This window comes from Cetorhinus maximus, chromosome 5 (assembly GCF_964194155.1).
Source record: "Cetorhinus maximus chromosome 5, sCetMax3.hap1.1, whole genome shotgun sequence".
Classification (NCBI taxonomy): Eukaryota; Metazoa; Chordata; class Chondrichthyes; order Lamniformes; family Cetorhinidae; genus Cetorhinus; species Cetorhinus maximus.
Window position 1 is genome coordinate 80,970,294 of NC_135883.1, and position 19,565 is coordinate 80,989,858.

The 19,565-nt window shown below is 41.6% G+C and overlaps 1 protein-coding gene across 2 annotated transcripts in view; it reads right to left on the minus strand.

Annotated features, from left to right (window-relative positions):
• The window catches only part of l3mbtl3 (L3MBTL histone methyl-lysine binding protein 3), a 182,673-nt gene extending 170,955 nt beyond the window's left edge, over positions 1-11,718 (minus strand). Inside the window, exon 1 of one of the 2 annotated variants that reach the window (XM_078542122.1) lies at positions 11,671-11,718. The gene's annotated coding sequence lies outside the window, so the exon portion shown is untranslated. Of the gene's footprint in view, positions 1-11,324; positions 11,493-11,670 lie in introns of those variants that run through there. The other variant, XM_078542123.1, reaches the window with a different exon arrangement.
• Positions 11,719-19,565: the final 7,847 nt, after the last annotated feature.

A 19,565-nucleotide genomic window follows, 5' to 3' on the forward strand; every position in this document is an offset into this window, starting at 1 on the left:
CAGCACTGATCCCTGTGGTACTCCACTCGGTATATCTTGCCAACCCGAAAATGGCCCATTTATGGCTACTTTCTGTCTCCCGTTAGCTAATCAATCCTCTATTCATGCTAATATATGTTACCCAGTACACAATGAGCTCTTATTTTGCATAGTAACCTTTGATGTGGCACCTTGTCAAATGCCTTCTGGAAATCTAAGTACAGCACATCCACAGGTTCCCCTTTACCCACTTTGCTTGTTACTTCCTCAAAGAACTCCAATGAATTAGTCAAACACAATTTCCCTTTCACAAAACCATGTTGACTCTGCCTGATTGCATTGAGGTTTTCTAAGTGCCCCACTATAACCTCCTTATTAGTAGGTTCCAGCCTATGATAGGTGTTAAGCTAACTGGCCGGCAGTTTTCAGCTTCCTTTCTCTCCTTTCTTGAATAGAGGAATCACATTCATTGTTTCCCAATCTGATGGGACATTTCCAGCATCTAGAGAACTTTGAAAAACTAGAACCAATGCATCTACTACTTCAGCAGCTACTTCTTTTAAGACCTTAGGATGAAGTCCATCAGCACCTGAAGACCTGTCATCTTTTAGTTCTAATACTTTTCTCAGTACCCTTTACCTGATGATTGCCTTGCAATGTGTCATCTCTGCTCATTCTTCCTGTCATGCTGTAGGCCAAAACAGGTGCAAACTGCTGCACCCATGTCTGAGAAGAGGTGGTTTGTGCAGAATCCTTTAAGTCAGGCTAAGTCCTTCAGCACATGCCACACCACTCCCTGAAGACTCCAGCAAATTTACACAACTCTGGAAATCACCAAATACTTCTACTATCACAACAACAGCCAGTAGAAATCAATGAACAACTAACCCGAAAGTAGCTGATGATCCCTTTAAATAGAACTGGTAGTTGAAGGTGTTTGTGGGAGTGGTAGCGTGGGGTAGTGGTCTTTTCTGCCTTGGAGCTTAGTGCTCCAGCTATGTTATGAGGGGGCATTAGCTGGAGCATCGAGCTCCAACATGACAGCCCTAGCATCAAATCAACATTACACACTGAATGACATCAGAATCTGCCCACTCTCCATACTTCCAGTAGATGCTCCATGCTAATGAACTCCTCAAAACACCTTTCAGCGCCAACACCAGACATGTGCGCACATACCGCAGATGCCATTTTAGTGGCAAAACGGCATCCATTGCACCAATAAAATGGGCTTCTAGAAATATTTTCAGAAATCATTTAAACACTTTAAAAGACAAAACATTTAGAAAGAAATGGCTGCTGATATTTTGGATGACTTGGAAAATTCTTCCACGTGGTCACAATTGGGATATAATAAAATTCAGCACAGTGGAATGAGGTGCTGCCTCAAAAATCTCTCAAGTGCTCTGGAGACCAACTTAAGGGAGTTCTGAACAGCTACATCCCAGAGTTATGAGGGAAAGGCACTTTGGCTGCTGATAAAGTTAGTGACTAACTTAACTATTGATTTAAACCTTCTTTGCCTACTGCAACAAGTCAAACTGCATTGTGGAATATAGTCATGCTCTTGTGCTCCTGGGTTAAAATCAACTACATAGTTTCAATAATTTTTAATACTCTGTCTTTTGGGTGTCTAGTGAGAGTATGGTGACAGTGGTTTAAAAAAAAAATCAGCAACTATATGTGGCATGACGCAAGAGATAGCACTTTCATATTAGCGATGAGAATCTTCCCACTCAACAGCACAGCCTACATAGTTAATTCTGAAATCCTTTCATTTGAGGACCTGAGTGGACATCTCATTATTGTACTTAACACTCCTCTGAAATGACAATAGTACCTTCTGCTACAGTTGAAATCATGAAATAATAATGTGATGTTAAGGAAAGGACTTTGGCTTGTCCAAGAATGAAAATGTTTCATAATAAAAAAAATATCCAGACAATAATTAAACGTATTCATTTCAAAACACAACAATTATGATTTGCTACATATTATTTACACAGTTATTCTAAGTTACGATATTGATTATAGCAATTTTCATTACCAAAAGCTGAAGTGTCTGCAGCTGGAACTGGTTCTCTCAACCAAATGATTGTACAGTAGCATCCTTTACTCCAGCATTATTTTAAAATTTGGGTGTGGGTGGGCATGCTGGGAGGTGGGTGAGGTTACTGTAATAACTATTGGCAACTTTTCCTTTACAGGTGCTTTTTCCCCATTTATGCAATACTTTTAAAATCATTTTTTTGTAATCATCTGCATATCATACAATGTCTGAAATTTCATTTTACAATTTTAATGCACAATCCATTCAACAGTCTTCTGTTTTAACATGTATACTGACAACAGCCAGCTCTACCTCACTACCAGCTTTCTATATCTTGCCACTCTCTCTAAATTATCAGACTGTTACACCAACATCCAGTATGGATCATTAAAAATTTCCTCCAATTAAATATTGGGAGACCAAAGCCATCGTCTTTGGTCCCAGTTAACACAGCTGAAAATGCAGAAAAGACCACCACCCCACTCCCACAAACTCCATTCCCTAACCACCAAATCCATCCCTCTTCCCAGCAACTGTCAAGGCCTGAATCAGACCACTTCCAACTCTGGCGTCATATTTCATCCAAGGTGAACTTCCAACCACATATCCGGAGCAGCACCAAAGCCGCCTACTTGCACTTTATTACCATTTTTTAGCTCCACTCCTGCCTCATCTCATCTGCTACTGAAACTCTCATCCATGTTTTTGCTACCTCAAGGCCTGACTATTCCAATGAACTCCAGGCTGACTCCCAGATTCTACCCTCAAAACTTCAGGGGATCCAAACTTTGTGTTCTTATTCATGTCAAGACCCACTCACCTATCACCCTGTGCTCGTTCACCATTCACTCCTGGTTAAGTTCACATGCTTGTTTTCAAATACCTCCAAGAACTCACCCCTCCCTATCCCTAATGTCCTCCAGCCTCACAACCCTCGGAGACAACAGTGTTCCTCCACTTCAGGCTCATGAGCATCACTGATTTTAACTGTCCCACGATTGATGATTGTGCCTTCAGCTGGTAAGGCCCCAACCTCAGAAACTCCCTCCCTAACCCACTCTGCCTCTCTTCAAACACACCCCTTAAAACCTACCTCCTTGACAAAGCTTTTGGTCATCTTAATATCTCTTTATGTGACTTGGTGTCAAATTTTATAACATTCCTATGAAGCATTCTGCGGCACTTTATTGCATTAAAGGTGATACATAAATATAAGTTCTACCCAAATGTAGACTGGGACAGTGGTAGTGTAATGGGCAGAGGGGGGCAAATGTTCCTAGATTGTGTTCAGGAAAGTTTTCTACAGCACCGTGTCCAATCCAACAAGAAAAGATGCACCACTGGACTGGTGCACTGGTTCTTGGAAATGAGATGGGCAAAGTAGATCAAGCGTCAGTGGGGGAACATTTAGGAGAGAACGATCATTGTGTTGTATGTTTTAGGATGATGATAGAAAAGGACGATAGGCAATCCAGAGTAAGAATTAACTGGACAAGAGCCGACTTCAATGGGGCAAAAACGGAGCTGGGCCAGATAGACTGGAATGAAAGACCGGCAGGAAAACCTGTAGTTGAACAATGAGCTAACTTAAAAAAAGAATTGGTTCAGGCACAGTCAATGTATATTCCATTGAAAGGGAAAGATAGGGCAAACAAATCCAGAGTTCCTTGGATGAAAAAGGAGATAGAAATTAAGGTAAAGAAGAAAAAGTGTACTTATGACAGGTGTCAGGTAGAAAATACGATTGAGAGCCAAGGGAGAACAGAAGGTTCAGAGGGTAGGTGAAAAAGCATATTAGAGAAGCGAAGAAGGATTATGCGGGAAGGCTGGCAGCAAATATAAAGCAGAATCCCAAAGTCTTCTATGGACATATAAATAGTCAAAGGGTGGTAAAAGGAGAAGTATGGTTGATTAGGGACCTAAAAGGGAATTTACACCTGGACGAAGGGGCCATGGCTGAGGCATTAAATGAATACTTTGCATCAGTCTTTACCAAGGAGGTAGATGCTACCCAGGCCATGGTGACAGATGAGGAAACTCTGTCACTAGAAGGGTTCAAAATTGACAAGGAGGAAATGTTGAATAGACTGTTGATACTTAAAGTTGGCAAGACACTGGGACCAGATGAGATGCATCCAAGGATATTGAAGGGAGTAGAAATTGCAGGGGCACTGGCCATAATCTTTCAGTCTTCCCTAGACTCGAGGGTGGTGCCAGAGGATTGGAGAATTGCAAACATTACGCCCTTGTTCAAAAAAGGTTGCAAGGATAAGCCCAGCAATTACAGCTCAGTCCATTTAACTTCAGTCGTGGGCAAGATTCTAGAAACAATTACTCGCGATAGAATTAGTAGTCACATGGAAAAATCTAGGTTGGTAAGGAAGAGCCAGCACAGATTTCGAAAGGGAAAATTGTGTTTAACTCATTTGGAGTTTTTTTTAAAAACTCATTTGGAGTTTTTTTTAAAAGAGGTAACAGAAAAGGCCAATGAGGGAAATGCTGTTGATGTGGTGTACATGTACTTTGAAAAGGCATTTCAAAAGTGCCACACAACAGACTTGAGAGAAAAGTTATTGCTCATGGGATACAAGGGACAGGAGCAACGTGGATACAAAATTGGCTGAAATATAGGAAGCAGAGAGTAACGGTCAATGGATATTTCTCGGGCTAGAGAAAGGTTTGTAGTGAAGTTCCCCAGGGGTCGGTATTATATTAATGGTCTAGACCTTGGTGTGCAGGGGACAACTTCAAAGTTTGAGGATGATATGAAGCTTGGGAGTGTTGTAAACTGCGAGGACGACAGTGTAGAACTTCAAGGGGGCATAGACAAATAGGTGGAGTGGGCAGATAGGTGGCAGATGAAGTTCAATGCAGAGAACTGTGAGGTGATGCATTTTGGTAACAAGAACATGGACAGACACTATAAAATAAGGGGTGAAATTTTGAAGGGGGTGCAGGAGCAGAAAGACTTGGGTGTATATGTGTGTAGATCATTAAAGGTGGCAAGACAGGTGGAGAGAGCAGTTAATAAAGCATATAGTATCCTGGACTTTATTAAGAGTGACATAGAGTACAAGAGCGAGGAGGTTATGCTGAATTTACATAAAGACACTCGTTAGGCCTCAGCTGGAATATTGTGTACAGTTCTGGGTGCCACACTATAGGAAGGATGTGACCACATTGGAGAGAGTGTAGAAGAGGTTTACAAGAACAGTTCCAGAAATGAGAAACTGCAGCCATGAGGATAGGTTGGGACTGTTCTCCTTCAAGAGAGGCTGGCTAAGAGGAGATTTGATAGAGACGTTCAAAATCATGAGGGGGCTGGATAGAGCAGATAGGGAGAAGCTGTCCCCTCTTAAAAAAAAGGATCAAGAACGAGAGGGCACAGATTTAAAGTGACTTGCAAAAGAAGCAAATGTGACATGAGAAAAATCTTTTTCACACAATGAGTGGTTCGGGTCTGGAATGCACTGCCTGGAAATGTGGTGAAGACAGGTTCAATTGAGGCATTAGATGAGTATTTGTATAGAAACAATGTGCAAGGGTATGGGGAAAAGGCAGAGCAATGGCACTAGGTCACAATGCTCATTTGAAGAGCCGGACAGACACGATGAGCCAAAGGCCTCTTTCTGTGCCGTTAAAATTCTGTGATTCTGTGAAGTTGTTGATGCAGCAGATGTTTTGTGCAACAAGAAAATGCAGAATTAATATTTTTGGCTAGACTATACAATTTTAGGTCGTAAAGTCTGGATTTGATTTTTCTTTCAATGTACCACCTTTTATCAATTGGTAAGTATAAATTGTGCACAATTGAACAGGTTAAGAAATTAATTTCCATTTATTAAGGCATTGAATAAAAAATAATTTTGACTGACTTGCTATTGAGTAGCTTAAATTACTTATCAGGCCAGTGACAAATTGGCAAATATTATCCTTGCAAATCTGCAAGGTGTTCTTATTAATATTGCTGGCTCATGTTACCCCATCAAAATACCATGCCAGCTAATATTCTATATCACAAATACTATAATCCCTTATAATCATGCATCATATCCAATTGATGGGCAGGTTGCTGGATTTAAAAGGTACCTCTTAATACTGGTATACATTAGATTTTCAAAAAGAAGTGATAATCAGGGAGATTAATAAACTCATTAGAACTAGGACTAGAACCAAAGGACATGATTTAAGAATAAGATGTCTACTGTTTAAGAAAGAGGAGGAGAATTTCTTTCTCTCATAGGGTCACGAGTATGTGGAATTCTTTTCCCCAGAAAGCAGTGGATGCTGGGTCATTGAATTTATTCAAGGCAGAGGTAGATCCTTTTATAGGCAAGAGAGTCAAGGGTTATGGGGGAAGATGGCAAAGACACAACCAGATCAGCATGATCTTATTGAATGGTGGAGCAGGGCTCGAAGAGTTTAATGGCCTACATCTGATCCTATGTTCCTATGAGTAGGCAATTTAACCCATCAAACGTACTCCATCATTCAATAATATTGATCTGATTGCAATCTTAACTCCACTTTCCTGCCTGCCTCCCATAACACTTGACTCCCTTGTAGATCACAAATCTGCCTAATTCAGCCTTGCATATATTCAACAATCCAGCATTCACTACTCTCTGGGGCAGAGAATTCCAAAGGTTAACAATTCAAAAGTTCCTCATCTCAATCTTAAAACGGGAGACTTCTTATTCAGAAACTGTGTTCCCTACTTCTGGATTCCCCCATTAGAAGAAACACCTCTCAGCATTTACCCTGTCAAGCCCACTCAGAATATGTGTTTCAATAAGATCATATCTCATTTTTCTAAACTCCAATGAGTACAGGCCCACAGTTCAACTTTCCCTAATTAGGCAACCCCTCCATCCCAGGAATCAACCTAGTGAGCCCCTCTCTGAAGCAAGTATATCCCTCCTTAAATGAGACCAAAACTGTACACAGTACTCCAGGTGCAGTCTCACCAATGCCCTGTAGGTTGTAACAAGACTTCCCTACTTTTGTACTCCATGCCCCTTGCAGTAAAGGCCAACATTCCAATTGTCTTCCATTTTACTTGCTGTACCTGCACGTTAACTTTTTGTGATTCATATATGAAGACACCCAGATCCCTCTATATCACAGCATTTGGAATTCTCTCTCCATTTAAATAATATTCTACTTTTCTATTCTTCCCACCAAAATGGATAAGTTCACATTTTCCCACATTATGCACCATCTGCCAATTTCTTGCCCACTTAACTTATCTATATCTCTTTGAGATTCTTTTGTTTCCTCCTCAAAACGTGCTTCCCCACCCATCTTTGTATCGTCAGCAAATTTGGCTACAATACACAGGTCCCTTCATCCAAGTCATGAACATAGATTGTAAATAGTGGAGCCCCAGCACTGATCATTGTGGCACCCCACTAATTATAGTTTGCCAACCTGAAAATTACCCTTTATCCCAACTCTCGGCTCCCTATTAGTTAGCCAATTCTCTATCTACACTAATATATAACTCCCAACACCATGAGCTCTTTATCTTGCGTAATGACCTTTTTATGTGGCACCTTATAGAAATCCAAATACACTACATCTACTGGCACTCCATTATCCACCCTGCTTGTTACATCCTCAAAGAACTCTAATAAATTTGTCACACATGATTTCCCTTTCAGAAAACCATGCTGACTCTGCTTGATCGTGTTATGGTTTTCAAAATGCCTTGCTATTATTTCTTTAACAGTAACCTTTCCATTTTAATGTAGGAAGTGGAGACGTTCGCTGATGATTGCACAATGTTCAGCATCATTCGTGACTCCTCAGATACTGAAGCAGTCCATGTCCATAAGCAGCAAGACCAGGGCAACATTCAGGGCTTGGGTTGATAGGTGGCAAGTAACATCCGCACCACACAAGTGGCAGGCAATGACCATCTCCAACAAGAGAGAATCTAACCATCTACCCTTGACATTCAACAGCATTACCATTGCTGAATTCCCCACTAACAACAACCTGGGGGTTATCAGTGACCAGAAACTGAACTGGACCAGTCATATAAATACTGTGGCTACAAGAGCAGGTCAGAGGCTGGGAATTTTGTGGAGAATTAATCATCCCCCGACTATCCGACAGCATGCCCACCATCTACAAGTCAGGGGTGCAATGGAATACTTTCTGCTTGCCTGGATGAGGGCAGCTCCAATAACACTCAAGAAGCTCGAGAGCCACCAGCACAAAGCAGCCTGCTTGACTGGCACCCCATCCACTACCTTAAATATTCACTCCCTCCACCATCGATACACAGCAGCACGTGTATCTATACCACATGGACCGCAGCAGTTCAAGAAAGCAGCTCCTCAAGGGCAATTAGGGAAAAGGCAAAAAATGCTGGCCTAGCCAGTGACACCCACATCCTGTGAACAAATTTAAAAAAAAAGATTCCAGCAATTTCCCCAATGACAGGTGTTAAGCTAACTGGCCCATAGTTTCCTACTTTGTCTCCTACTTTCTTGATGAGAGGTGTTACAGTTATGGTTTCCCAAACCACTAGGACCTTTCCAGAATCTAGGAAATTTTGTAAGATTACAACCAACGCGTTCACTCTGCAGCCAACTCCTTTAAGACTCTAGGATGCAAGCCATCAGGTCCAGGGTACTTGTCAGCCCTTAGTCTCATTAGTTTACCTAGTACTGTACTTTTTCTCCAGTGATAGTGATTCTTTTAAGTTCATTTGTCCCTTTCGTCCATTGATTTTCTACTATTATTGGGATGCTTTTTGTGACTTGTACCTTGAAGACAGGTACAAAATTCTTGTTCAAAGTCTCTGCCATTTCCTCGTTTTCCATTATGAATTCCCCAGTCACATCCTGTAAAGGAACAATATTTACTTTGGCTACTCTTCCTTTTTATGTACTTGTAGAAGCTCACTTTTTATACTTCTTGCTAGTTTCTCAGATTTTAATTTCTCCCCTTTTCTTTTATAATGACAGCCTTTGCTGATTTCTAAAATGTTCCCAATCTTCTGGCCTACCACCAATCTTCATCACATTGTACATCTTTTCTTTCAATTTGATATCATCCTTAACTTCCTTCTTTCGCCATCATGGACGGTGTATTCTTTTTGGCGAGTCTTTCTTTCTCAACGGAATATATCTTTGTTGAGAATTATGAAATATCTCCAATATGGGGGAAAAGGAAGTATTTTCTACAATCAAAAAGTCTGACAACTTTCTCAAGACTAATAGACAAACAAAGAATGGCCAATGGGCAAATTAACCAAATGGTGATGAGAAATTATGAAATTGTACTCCAATAAAGGAGTCAACAGCTTCAGAAAATGAAGGAGAAAAGAAAATTGGCTTCTGAAAAATTGTCAAAAAAGATAAATCAGTGTATTGAGGCACTGAAAGGCAAAAAAGGCCCTTGTACATAAAACACACAAGACATTATTCCTCTGAGAAAACAGTTTGCCAATAGCAACTTTCTTTCTCTATAAACTCTATTACTCATTTGGGTGACTATTGTCAAACTTAGTGCAGCATCTGAGACATACAACCAATCTAAAATGAAGAACATCATTGGATTGCTGGTTAAATCTAGTAAATGGTGTACTGTGGGTTCGCTAAGCCACATATAGAGAATGGTGTAAATCACCATTTGGCGGTTTCAAATTTGGATGAGCGAATGCCTTTTGGTTGCAATTTGTCTTGAATTAGGTCAAATCAAAATCGATCACTCAAATTCTTTGTTAGGCATAGTCTTAGGAGAAGGGAGTATCCACATTTTGGAATGCCAACTTAAGACAGCATAATTCTAAGCAATAAGGAGAAGGACTGAACATTCTCAACTGAGAGAATACCATGTCTTAGTGATCTCACTTCTTTGTGGTACTACAGCACATCAAAAGTTCGTGGCCCCACTCCTTACTGATCAGCTATGATGGAAAAGCACCAGCAGAAATTCAGTATAGTAGGGTCATTTTCTTCTGTTCAAATTCCTCTAATGTCCATTGAGAATGGTAATTTTGGTGGAAGAATATTCTGTTTGAAAATTTCATTCACTTCGTAAAAATAATTTATTCACTACACCAATAGCAAAGTAAGTATTTCGACAGTATTTTTCCAACCCTGAAAGACAGCCAGAAACTCTTTTTCCAAGCAGCATGTGGATCAGATAGATGCATTAAACTCTTGTAGCAATCAGACCACATTCATTCTGAAAGAATTCATAGTGGGCAAGACTGTCCTGATTAAGGAATTGATTTCCGAACGATTCAACAGTAAATAAAAACAAACCTATACAAAAAAAAAGCACAGTCCCTTTAAATTTAAACAATTAGATCCTCATATTTACCTTCAAAAACAATTACCTCGTCCTGACAGCCAAGTGCCCCATCCTTTCCTGCACCACTAGACAAAAACCATTTGAGGTCGCTCTGCATTATCTTTTTTTAAAAAGATGTTTTGTACTTGAAAGTTTCCAGATTGCACTCAACTATGTACAGTAGTTTCAAATAATGAATACAAAAGAAAATGCATTTGATTTACATGTTTACAGTAGTTGTTAGCAGCGTTCGCACCTAATTTACCACATAGTATGAGTGACAACCAACGTTACTTTACAGCAGATAAATAAATGAAACTAAAATTTTATAAATGCCGTCGCCAGACTTTCCTCCTGTCAAGTCCGACGTTCATTTGTTAGAAATTTAAGTTTGTGGATTTCAAACTAGTTTTAATCATAATTCTACACCTAAATCCTCACACTGTCAATAAGGTCCCCGGGTAACAATTACACCCCCCCCCCAAAAAAAAACTTAACCTACTGGAGGATTTAATAATTTAAATGCGCATCACAATCGCGTGCACTTCCTGAAATAAGCTCGGCAGTTTTTTTTCCCCCCACTCCAAGCCCTGACTTTCCTAGGTCTTAATTTTTTCCCCCTCCTTTTCCTCACATTCTCTCGCTCTCTTTTTGCGGAATCCACCCCGAGATTTCTCTTCCTCAAACACTTCTTGTATTTTATTTGGGCAGTTTCTCAAAATGGCGGAGTCTATATTCATGTAAAGGCCTAAAAGGAGACACGTTGCATTTAAACGTGAATTTATTGCATCCCTTTCTCTTTTAAGATGCGAAAAGGGAAATGAAAGAGCAGAGCAGGAGCCGCGCGGAAACATTGTATCGAGCGGCCACTCGCTCCCATTCCAATGGAAGCCTCGCACTTTACTCGGGTTCCATAAAATGGTCTGTGTCACTGGAGAGTTTGTAATAATTATTATAATATCCACCTTCAACTATCATCACTCACCAGCAATGTTCAAGCACTCTGTTTCCTCCTCTATTTAAATGAGGGTTTTTTCCCCTTCTCTGTCCTGTTTTTCTCCCCGCTATTAATCATTTATTTCTAATTGCTGAAGGGACTTGGGCTGCTTTGGCAAGGCACACAGTCCCGGCCACTCGCTTCTCTGCAACTACTTTTTATTTAAGTTGCACCAAATGCAATTAGGATAAACGCCAGAAAAGAAGAGGAGGTTGAGGGAGAAGTTAAATACCCAGCCCAGCTGGAGGGAACACCCAGAGACACCATTCGCTGTCTGGGAGCTTTTGGTCCTAATTTATTTTATTTTAGAATTAAAAATTGCACCGTTTCTTACCCAAATTCTGTCACGAGTAGCAGACAAATTTCCAGGTCGGCAATGCGCACGCGCGCAGGACAGCTGCTTGCAAGGAACTGCAGAGAAAAAACTAGACACTGAGCCACTCTCCCACCTTATGTGGGCTTTCTTGTTAACGTCTGCCTTTCAATCGCGTGCATTTCTAATTTGCATATTATTGCGGTATCATTTTGATATCAAACTTTATCGTCTTATTAAGTAGTTGTAATTAAAATATGCATGCTAAATCAAAACCCGGACTATGTTTATTCTCAGGATAAGAAACTTGCATTAATATGTTTGGTTATTTGAAGGCAATGATGTCTCTGACTCATATTTCTTTCTTGTATGATAATCTAAGTTACTATTACTGCAATGACTAATTTTTGTTTCTGGTAGCTGAATGTATATTATTCAAAGTGTTTTGTTTCCAATCGTTTCCTCTGTTTTGTGAGTTTCTTTTTGCTCATATTATTACCTCCTTTAGGGTATAGGTATAGGAAGGAGAAATGAAAACAACACATTCAGCTGTAATAATGAGTAATTTTGGCAGATAAAGCTGAGATTTTTACTGAAATCACTAAAAATCTACAGTCATAAAGTGGGATCTGTAGGACAATGCTTCACACCAAGCTGTATTTTTTACTAAAACATCATATGCTTTGTCACAATAAAGTGCAAATAGAACTTTTAAAATGTCCCTTTCATCAATAAGACCTTTTCACCATGGATCCTTTTTTCATTTGTTCATGGGCTACGAGTGTCAGTGGCAAAGCATACATAGTAGATGGGTTGATGATGTTAATTGAACAGATAAATTAATTCAGACAGCCAATCCTTTGTGTTCTTACTTAAGTCAGGTCCTAACTCAAGTTTTACATATGAGATTCTTAAGCCACTTAGGAGGGAATAGTGGCTGAGGTGGTTTCCCATTGCTTCGCTCATGGTTATCATCCTCAGAGTACCTTCTACAAAGCTAGAGAGGACTACCTCTCTTTATGATGGAGGTTCACTCGGGCCGATCAGAGGCAAGTACCTCTGCTAGATATCCATCAAGCATTCAGAGCTAGTTCTCCAGGTGCCATCCTGTCTAGACTTGGGCCTGAACCCAACCCTTCTGACTCCGAGGTGGGAAGATTATCACTGAGCCAGTGGCTACTCCATATGGACATAAATACCGTGCTGGAGGTCAACTGAATGTTTAAAGAAATCTCGGCAAACCTGAACAAAATCGCCAGAACCAGCACAGAAGGTCAGAGAATTTTAAATGTGAGTTACACCCAACAGCAACAACAACTTGTATTTATCTAGCACCTTAATGTAAAAAAAATCTCAAATTGCTCCATAGGAGCATTAAAATTTGACACAGAGTCACATTAGGAGATATGAGAACAGATGATCAAAAGCTTGGTCAAAAAGGTAGTATTTAAGGAGTGTCTTAAAGAAGGAAAGCATGGTGGAGAGATGGAGAGGTGTAAGGAAGAAATTCCAGAGATTTCACCAATGGTGGAGCAATTAAAATCGAGGATATTCAAGAGGCCAGAATTAAAGGAGCATAGATATCTTGAAGGGCGATGGGGCTAGAGGAGATTTTTTTTATTCATTCATGGGATTTGGGCAACGCTGGTGAGGCCAGCATTTACTGCCCACCCCCAATTGCCCTTGAGTGGGTGGCGGTGAGCTTCCTCCTTGAACCACTGCAGTCCATGTGGTGTAGGTGCACCCACAGCGCTGTTAGGGAGGGTGTTCCAGGATTTTGACCCAGCAACAGTGAAGGAACAGCAATATATTTCCAAGTCAGGACGGTGAGCGGCTTGTAGGGGCACTTGCAGATGACGATGTCCCATGCGTCTGCTGCCCTTGTCCTTCTAGATGGTAGTGGTTATGGGTTTGGATGGTGCTGTTAAAGGAGCCTTGGTGAATTCCTGCAGTGCATCTTCTAGATGGTACGCATAGCTGCCACTGTGCATCAATGGTGGAGGGAGTGAACGTTTGTGGATGGGGTGCCAATTAAGTGGGCTGCTTTGTCCTGGATGGTGTCAAGCTTCTTGAGTGTTGTTGCAGCTGCACTCATCCAGGAAAGTGGAGAGTATCTTTTCGCACTCCTGACTTGTGCCTTGTCGATTGTGGACAGGATTTGGGGAGTCAGGAGGTGAGTTGCTCGTTGCAGATTTCTGAGCCTCTGACCTACTCTTGTAGTCGCAGTATTTATATGGTTAGTCAGTTCAGTTTCTGGTCAGTGGTAAGCCCCAGGATGTTGACAGTGGGAGATTCAGAGATGACAATGCCATTGAATGTCAAGGAGCGATGGTTAGGTTCTCTGTTGTTGGAGATAGTCATTGCCTGGCATTTGTGTGCCATGAATGTTACTTGACACTTGTCAGCCTAAACCTGATATTGTCCAGTTCTTGCTGCATTTTGACATGGACTGCTTCAGTATATGAGGAGTTGCAGATGGTGCTGAACATTGTGCAATCATCAGCGAACATCCCCACTTCTGACCTGTTGAAAGGAAGGTCAATGATGAAGCAGCTGAAGAGCCTAGGACACTACACTGAGGAACTCCTGCAGTGATGTCCTGGAAACGAGATGACTTGTCCTTCAACAACCACAACCATCTTCCTTTGTGCTAGGTATGGCTCCGACCAGTGGAAAGTTTTCCCCCTGATTCCCATTGATTCCAGTTTTGCCAGGGTTCTTTAATGCCATACTGAGTAAAATGCTGCCTTGATGCCAAGGGCAGTCACTCTCAGCTCACCTCTGGAGTTCAACTTTTTTGTCCATGTTTGAACCAAGCCTGTAATAAGATCAGGAGCTGAGTGACCCTGGCAGAACCCAAACTGAGCGTCAGTGAGCAGGTTATCACTAAGCAAGTGCTGCTTGATAGCACTGTTGATGACCACTTCTATCACTTTACAAATGATCAAGAGTAGACTGATGGGGTGGTAATTGGCCAGGTTGGATTTGTCCTCCTTTTTGCATACTGGACATACCTGGGCAATTTTCCACATTGCTGGCTTGATGCCAGTTCTGTGGCTGCACCAGAACTGCTTGGCTAGGGGCATGGCAAGTTTTGGAGCACAAGTCTTCATTACTATTGCTGGAATATTGTCAGGGCCCATAGCCTTTGCAACATTCAGTGCCTTTCTTGGCATCACATGAAGTGAATCGAATTGGCTGAAGGCTGGCATCTGTGATGCTGGGAACCTCAGATGGAGGCCGAGATGGATCATCCACTCGGCAGTTCTGGCTGAAGATTGTAGCGAATGCTTCAGCCTTACCTTTTGCACTGATGAGCTGGGCTCTCACACCACTGAGGATGGGGCTATTTGTGGAGCCTCTTCCTCCAGTGAGTTGTTTAATTGTCCACCACCATTCACGACTGGATGTGGCAGGACTGCATAGCTTAGATCTGATCCATTGGTTGTGAAATCGCTTAGCTCTGCCTATCGCTTGCTGCTTATGCTGTTTGGCACGCATATAGTCCTGTGTTTAGCTTCACCAGATTGACACCTCATTTTTAGGTATACCTGGTGCAGCTCCTGCACTCTTCATTGAACCAAGGTTAAAATCTTGACTTGGTGGTAATGGTAGAGTGGGGGACATGCCAAGCCATTAGGTTACAGATTGTGGTTGAGTAGAATTCTGCTGCTTCTAATGGTCCACAGCACCTCATGGATGCCCAGCCTTGAGTTACTAGGTTTGTTCGAATTTTATCCCAGTTAGCATGGTGGTAGTGCCACACAACACGACAGAGGGTATCCTCAATATGAAGGTGGGACTTCATCTCCACGTGGTCACTCCTACCGATACTGTCAGAGACAGATGCCTCTATGACAGGCAGGTTGGTGAGGATGAGGTCAAGAATGTTTTTCCCTCTTGTTGGTTCTCTCACCACCTGCTGCTAGCAGCTGTCCTTTTGGACTCAGCCAGCTCAATCTGTAGTGGTGCTACCAAGCCACTCTTTGTGATGAACATTAAAGTCCCCCACCCAGAGTACATTCTGTATCCTTACTGTCCTCAGTGCTTCTTCCAAGTGGTGTTCAACATGGAGGAGTACTGATTCATCAGCTGAATGTGGGTGTGGAGGTGGGGGCCTGGTGTTGATGTTGAAGACTCCCAGGGCAACTATCTCCTGCCTGTATACCACTGTGCCACCACCTTTGCTGGGTTGTCCTGCCCCTGGGACTGCACATACCCAGGGATGGTGATGGTGTCTGGAAACATTATCTGTAAGGTATGGTCTGTGAGTATGACTATGTCAGGCTATTGTTTGACTAGTCTGTGATATAGCTCACCCAATTTTGGCATGAGGACTCTGCAGGGTCAACAGGGCTGAGTTTGCTGTTGCTATTTGCTAAGGTCAATGCTGGGTGGTCTGGCCAGTTCTTTATCTGATTTTCTATAGCAGTCTGATACAACTGAGTGGCTTGCCCTAAGCTATTTCAGACATATGTAGGCCAGATTTCCTTCCCTAAAGGGCATTAGTGAACCAGATGGGTTTTTACAAGATGGCTTCATTTTCATCACTAGACTTTTAATTCCAAATTTCTATTGATTGAACTCAAATTTCACCATCTGCAGTGGTGGGATTTGAATCCGGATCCCCAGATCATTACCCTCCATCTTTAGATTATTAGTCCAGTGACAAGACCTCTACACCACTGCCTCCCCCTCTCTGAGATTGGAGATAGCGAGAAACATAGCCATGGAAAGATTTGAAAATGTGGAAAAAGTTTTGAAATGTGAATTTCAAAATCAACGCCAGGAGCTGTTGTACATCAATGAGCATGGGATGATTGGTGACTGGGACTTCGTGCAAGTTAGGACATGGGCAGCAGAGGTTTGAATGACCTTAATTTTATGGAGCTAGAATGTTGGTTAGGAATACATTTGAATAGTCAAGTCTACATATAACATGGGCATGGATAAGGGCTTCAGCAAAAGATGTGCTGATTGTGGTGATGTGATGTTGGAAGTTCATTTCAGGGTCAGATCTGGCACCAAGATTGTAAACAGTCTGGTTCAGCCAGGGAGAAGGATGGATTTGGTGATTAGGGAAAGGAGTTTGTAGTGGGGGTTGAAGACAATGGCTTTGGACTTCACAATATTTAATTGGAGGAAATTTAATCTCACCCAGCACTGGATTTTGAATATGCAATCTGATCATTTGGAGACAGTGAAGCATGGTGGTTAGGTAGACCTGGGTGTTGTCTACCTACATGTGAAAACTGATACTGATGTCATTGAGGGGCAGCATGTCAATGAGAAATTGTAGTGGCGCAAGGTTAGATCCTTGGTGTATACTAGAGGTATCATTGTGGGGCTGAGAACAGAAGCCATTGCAGGTAATTCTTTGGCTAAAATTATATAGGTAAGAGTAGAACCAGGCGAGTGCAGCCACATGCAGCTGGATGAAGGTACCATTGGAGAAGGACGGTATGGCCAAAGCTGTCAAAGGCTGCACACATATTGAGAAGGACAAGGAGGGATAATTTACCTTTGTCACAGCAACACAGGATGCCATTTGTAACGTTGATAAGAACCATTTTGGTATTGTAGCAGGGTCAAAACCTGATTGGAGGGATTGAAACATGGTGTTCCAGGAAAGACAGGCATGCATTTGGGAGGTAACAAGATGTTCGAACACTTTGGAGAGGAAAGGAATGTTTCAGATGGGGTAAAAGCAAAATGCTGCAGATGCTGGAAATCTGAAACAAAATCAGAAAATGTTGGTAAAACTCAGCAGGTCTAGCAACATCTGTGGGGAGAGAAACAGAGTTAACGTTTCGAGTTCATATGAAGAAGTCTCAAGTCCGTCAGCTCTGAAGAAGGGTCATATGGACTCAAAACGTTAACTCTGTTTCTCCTTCCACAAATGCTGTTAGACCTGCTAAGTTTTTCCAGCATTTTCTGTTTTTGTTTCAGATGGGGTAATCATTTCCAAGGCTGGTGGAATCAAGGGTTGGTATTTTGAGGAGGGGGGTGATGATGGTAGATTTAAAGGAGAGTGAAAAACAGCATTTGAAGAGAGAGAACCATTAACAATATCAGCTAACATGTGGATCAGGAAGGGAAGTTGGGTGGTCAGCAGTTTAGTGGGAATAGGATCAAGGGTCCAGGAGGTGGGTCTCATGGGCAATATGAGCTCAGAGAGAGCACAATAGGAGAGAAACTGGAGAATGATGCAAGACAAGGGCAGGGGAGTTTTCCTGCAATGTTGGCCTGGTGGGCTTGGGAAAAGGAGAAAAGTGGCAAAGGTAGTCAATTAGATAGTCTTAACCTTAGAGATAAAGAGATCCATGAGCCCCTTGCACCTGTTGTTTGATGTGAAGGTGGAGGAGAAAGAGGAGAGAGCTTTAAGAAGTCAGTTTGCAGTAAAGAAAAGAAGTCATGGTTGTCTTTGCATTCCAGGATGATCCTTTGATATGAACAGTTTTGGCAGGCCCAGTAGTGTTTTATGTGGTCAAGCCAGACCTGGCAGTAAATGGCTAAGTTGTCTGCCATATCCATTCAAATTTGCATCCCTTGGACCTAATGGAATGGAGATGAGAACCATACCAGAGGGATGACTAGGGTGAGAAAGAGTAATGACTTTAATGGGGACTATAGCATTAAAGGTGGAGGTGAGGGTATAGTGGAGCAGTTCAGTAGCTGCAGAAATGTCATGGTGAATAGAGGGCCAAAGGCCAGACTATTGCGATTTTGAAAGTGCGTAAGCAAATTAACCACTCACTTTTGTGTTTTCCCCAACTTTTTATGCTAGTTTAAGTTTCAATTTGCCTGGATCAAGCCCTGCCATAAAACTGGCCAGACCCCAGATCAAAATTGCAAGTTTCCACCAGTTGCACTGCTTAAGGAATGCTCTGCAAATTGCATGCATTTTTAGACATGCAGACACCAGCAGGCATGTTATAGAAGTTTGTCCATATGAAGAGATCATTTTTTTCTAAGAAACTGACAAATGAAATGAGTAAATGGTTCATTATAGTTCTTTTAAGTCATTTTAGTGATTTTAAATCAGATTACTCACATATGGTGGACTGGATATTCTTATTAAAAATATTTAATTTTGGTGACAAGCCCATTTTCAGCTGAATTAATAAAGCGGCACTGAGTTACCACTGTTAAACACATCAAGGAATATCTTTTAATGAAAAAAGAAAAGAAGGGCATGTTTACATGCTATTACACTGTCCAATTTTACAGTTTGATTAGGCAAATGAATTTTAGTGGAAACCTGAACTGTAATTTACCCAGCTCAATTTTGAGTGCATTTTGAGTGCAATTTTCCAATTGCGATCAAAGTGGAACCTCTTACCCGATATGTTAGCCTTATTTGCCGAGGCAGTCTATCATGGAGTTCAAACATTTCACCTTCTGACTCAGAAGTGGAAAAGCTGCACTATGGCAAATACTCAATCTCAATTCCAGAAGTTCCATTGCACAATTTTGGGAAGCGTTATTGATTTTTGTTTTTCTCAAATCTCGCAGATATTTAACATAAATCACAGCATGTAAGTTGACCCAATGTATAAGATGATTCCATTTTCCCGGCCTCAAAATTTTGTTTTTACATACATGGAAATATACGAATTAGGAGCAGCAGGAGGCCACTTGGCCCCTTGATCCTGATGTGCAATTCAATAAGATCATGGCTGATCTGATTGCAACCTCGATGCCACATTCCTGCCTATCCCCGATAACCTTTAACCCCCTTGCTTATCAAAAATCTATCTAGCTCTGCCTTAAAAATATTCAAAGACTCTGCTTCCACCGATTTTTGGGGAAGAGAGTTCCAAAGACTCATGCCCCTCTGAGAGGAAGAAATTCTCCTCACCTCTGTATTAAATGAATGACCCCTTATTTTTAAACAGTGTCCCCTAGTTCTAGGT